Source organism: Humulus lupulus, chromosome 1 (assembly GCF_963169125.1).
Source record: "Humulus lupulus chromosome 1, drHumLupu1.1, whole genome shotgun sequence".
NCBI classification, from domain to species: Eukaryota; Viridiplantae; Streptophyta; class Magnoliopsida; order Rosales; family Cannabaceae; genus Humulus; species Humulus lupulus.
The window spans coordinates 302,103,110-302,108,160 of NC_084793.1; the positions used below are offsets into that span (position 1 = coordinate 302,103,110).

At 25.6% G+C, this 5,051-nt stretch overlaps 1 non-coding gene across 1 annotated transcript; it reads right to left on the minus strand.

The window, feature by feature from the left end:
• Positions 1-1,456: 1,456 nt before the first annotated feature.
• On the minus strand, positions 1,457-1,528 carry TRNAE-UUC (transfer RNA glutamic acid (anticodon UUC)). The gene has a single exon. It is a non-coding gene; the product is annotated as a tRNA-Glu (tRNA).
• Between the last annotated feature and the right edge of the window lie 3,523 nt (positions 1,529-5,051).

Below are 5,051 nucleotides of genomic sequence, written 5' to 3' on the forward strand. Positions count from 1 at the left end.
TTCGGAATATAATATAGATAAGTTGCAACAATTTTTATATGACAATGTATATAATATAGTTAAATTTTCAAGAAATTTAGAATAATTTAGGATACTGAAATTATGATTCAAACAGTTTGTTGCATGCGTATATAAATATTGAAACAAACACATATCTTATAAGTTATTTAAATCTTGATTTCGGCATCCTAAATTATTTGGAATTTCTTAAAAAATTTATAGGGATTCATCTGTAACTATATTATACATCGTCATATAAAAAAATAAAGTTACAATTTATCTATGTTTCAAAAATACTAAAAGTAGCTATAAGTACCCAATAATTTTTCATAAATATATATACATATATATATATATATATATCTCATATGTGTGTCTTCTTACTATGGAATAGTTTAAATATGAACATTGCCAAGGAGCGCTAATAGTGTCTTAAACTATCTCACATGACATACTAATATTAGTGCAATTTAGTATTAGATTCAAGATATTTTAATTTAAAATATAATATGTGAGACTCAATACTAAATTGTATTAATCAATATGAGGTACTGTTGGACAGCATGAGGCCCTATAAAAATGCTCTTTAAATATATATATTTATATATATATATATATGCAATGAGCTTCTTAGGTACGGGTAATACTTTTGCCTTTATTGTTGGAATATTTTCTATTTTTGGTATTTGGAGAAATTATAACCCAATTTTTTTATATGACATTGTATATGAAAAAATCCTGCCAATTTTCAAAATCTTCCAGAATAATTTATCATGCTAAAATCATAGTTCAAATAATCTGTTTTTCACGCGTATAAAAAAAATTAGGCACGCGTGCAATTAAGTATTTGAACTTTGATTTCAACTCCGTAAATTATTTAGAATTTCTAAAAAAATTGATAATGTAAAAAAAAATATTTATTATAATTTTTCTAAATGCCAAAAATAAAAAATACTATTAGAGCAAGAGCAAAAGTCATGCATCAACCAAAAAAAATTCCTATATATATTTGGTGATTAATATAGTATTGATTTTTTTCTGGTTTTCAGCGCAGTACGACCTAAATGTTGGTGATCATGCGGCGTTGTTTTTAATAATTTTATCCAAAACGACATAGAGATTAGAGAGCCATAATTAATTAATTATGTGACTAATTAAGTTTGGAATATGCATCTCCCAATGCCACCGAAAAATATTATTTGAAGTTATCTATAAATCTCATATCTGACTCAGCCTGTTATGACCCGTTGTGGCTTATTTGAAAACCTTCCATATTCAAAACTCTTTTAAATTGTGTCAGTTCATTAGAAATAAATACATGAATCTTGAATATATTTTTTTGGACAAATAATTTTGAATATTTTTGGTAGACTATTATAATAGACAACATTAAACATATATTGTTTAATATATTAATAAATAAAAAAATAATATGTGACAAAAAAAAAGCAAAAAGTTCCGTTGCCGGGAATCGAACCCGGGTCTCCTGGGTGAAAGCCAGATATCCTAACCGCTGGACGACAACGGAATTTTGTTAGTTATTTAGAAATTATTTAATATATACTAAAAAATTATTTAAACAGGTTGATTCCCTTTGTGATGATAAAAAAAAAAGATTCACTATTCACTGCGTGATAATGTGTGTTTTTTTTTCTTATCTAAATTGTTATTTTCCCTTTATCTGGGAGTTAAAGATATAAAAAATATATATTTTTATTTATATTTTTCCATGGTTGGATTCAAACAAAAAACTAAATTAAAATGTAGTCTAATTTTTTTACTAAAAATATATAGTATAATTTTATAAAATTTAGAATAATTATAAATATATTTTTTTAAAATATATATTAAAAAAATCTCTTATAATTTTTTTTTAAAAAAAAGTCCTCCATTCTTTTTCCTTATAAATTTTTTCCTTGATAAATTTACTTGACTTTCTCATCAACTATTTTGACTGTCACACAATAATTTTTTTTTCTCTCAAATATATATTATTCTTGTTAATGTAAAATTTTATCCCAGCAGGGGAAGGGAAAAAAAGAAAAGAGATCAATTGGCACCAATTTAGTGGCAATTGTCAATTATGGTCTAAATTATTAGACCATAATTGAAAAGTATTATTAAATAACCTAATGATGAAATTATTTTATTGTGTTGGTAGTTGAAGAAAATTATAGAAAACATGTTACTTTATTTTAAGAATTTAACCATATTTATAATTTGGGTTTTTAGCATGGCAAAAATGGAGAATATCTCTTTGAATTTTAATGCATATAATATCTTACAGCACATTGCTTGCCGGTTCTGTCAAGTACTGATTTTGATTATTTAAGCAGCTGGGATAGTCTGAATCTGATTCCATCCCCTTCACAACCAATGAAATTAAAATTATAAATAAAACAAATCAAGAGAAAAATAAATGAAAAAAGATTCATGTGATCTTCTTCACTGTTGGTTTCCCACAATAACAGAGTATTATGTTCTCTTCTTTCTCATAATATTTGGAGATTTAATTGATCAATTTTTTAATTTATGTTTTTAGTTTAAAGACCAATTTGAGAAACATTAGTCTACCATGCTAAACTCTTTTATTTTAAGGTTTTACTAATTATAAGTCTTGGGACCAAAACTGTACACACGATTGTCCTATAATTGACACTACTAGTACTTCAGTCAGAGTCACTGGTTTTTTTTTCTATTATTTATGAAAATCCCATTACCACTATTTTATATTATTTAAAATAATATAATATTTTTTTATTAAATAAATCAAATCAAATGTGTAGATGTTACAAAATTCTTTGTAACTTGATTAGTGGAGTTACAAATGGTTTTGTAATATATCTTGAAGAGTTACAAATCTACCAAGGCTACAATATTTGTAACTTACTCTTTTAATGTGTATGGAAAGTTGCACATTAATTTGTTTTGATTTTCAATGAAATAAATTTTAAAGAAGTGTTGTTTTAGAGAATGTTATATTTTAATGGAATATAATAGAAACTAATATTACAATTCTTGAGAGTGTGAATAGGGTGGGTCGGTCCCGCCCTGCAAGACACCTGCCCCGATATGATAAGACTTCACCCGACCCGATAAGTGTTTTGAAACAGGATGGGTCTGACCTAGTTTACTTTTTCTTAATGATTTTTTTAAAAGTTTTTTAGCATATATCTTTATAAATAGTTTTGAAGTATTTGAGTTTTTTTATCAATTTTATTTTAAATTTTTATTCTATTATGCCTATGACGTTTATAATATTTAAATAAAACTAGGCATAAATTAAATTTACATGTAAATTTATACCATGCATGCACTTTACACGTATGATTACTAATTGATTGTAAAAAAAAATAATTAAAATCAAATGTATTATTCATTTTATAAAATTTGAATCTTTACTTATTAGTTGTAAAAAAAAAAAAGAGTAGACAGGGAGGTTAATTACCAGATCTGCTTGAATCAATAAAAGGGCCTCACCTTGGACAAACCGAGGGTGCGCCCCATTGGGTTGGAGCTTCGACCCGCCCCGACCCACCAACCCATTTTGTCATCCCTAACTCTAGACAAGAAATACAATTAGTTGATTGATATAATAAAACTACAACATTATGCTTAAAATACAAATAAATATAGAATACAGAGGAAGACAAGAAGATGAATAAAAACTCAAAACAAAAGTTACAAATTAAATAACAAGAATAAAGAAGAAAACTCTCACACTTATACAATCTTAAGTGAAGAGTGGTGATGATTATTAAACTTAAACAACGTTCAAATCCTTTGTCCAAAAGTTTTTTCTCCCTATTCTCTTAGCACTAAGGTACTCTCAAGTTTAGGAAATAACTCTCTAGAATTATCAAGTCTTCTATTTACAGATGTACGCCCTGATTTTCTGGTGGACCCAAAACGGGTATGTTTAAAAATTTATAAATCGCAAGCGCACGAATCGTTCATAAAGAATAGTGATCGTGTAAGCAAGGATGTCGAACCCAAAGGAGTTGTCTAAAATAAAAAAGAAAACTATTTTAAATCAAAAGTAATAAATTCTAACCTAGCTCCAAAGATTGATGAGTTTTAATAGTATGAACATAAAATAAAATATTGAAAAATAAAGCTATTTAAGAGAATAAAAATAAAGCAATAATGAATTGACAATAAGTGTTAAAAGAAAAGATTATTAAGATACTAGAATCCACAAAATGTAAGTTTAATAATATTTATTAGTATATTGATTCCCAAGTTTTAGTGATAAAATAAAATATTGAAAAATAAAATATTGAAAAATAAAGCTATTTAAGAGAATAAAAATAAAGCAATAATGAATTGACAATAAGTGTTAAAAGAAAAGATTATTAAGATACTAGAATCCACAAAATGTAAGTTTAATAATATTTATTAGTATATTGATTCCCAAGTTTTAGTGATAGTTAAAATAATTTAAACTATCATTTTCCAAAAATATTTATAATTTTAAGCACAAATTTCTTATAAAAAGATAGGATTTTTCTTCACTTTTCAAAATTATAATTTCAAAGCATTTAGTGTAAATCAATCTAATGAAATAACAAATAAATCAATGAACATTATTTATAAAGCAAAACATAATATTTTTGTTCTAAGCATGGATGTGTACAATTTAATGACACATCTTACACAAAGAATATTATGTTTATGCACTAATGAAGAACAAAGTGTAAATATGTTCTAACAATCTAAAATACAAGATATTTAAGATGAAAGAAATATATGTAGAAGAAAAATCCATAAACTTTGTTGTATTACTAGGGAAATCAACATACAACATAAATATTACCTAGTTACAAGTTGCTTCATCATGGTCTTAATAATCTTATGAAAAAGATTAGAAGCACATGACTAGAGTAGAAATTACAAAATAAATAACATACATACTTGCAAAATGCTCTTGAAAAACTCAAATGGAAGAGAGAATGGTAGAGAGAAAATGAGAGAAAAAGATAGTAACCAAAAACATTAAGCACCCCAAAATGGTCTTCAAAACCCTTATTTATAGCCAAAATGAGATTATT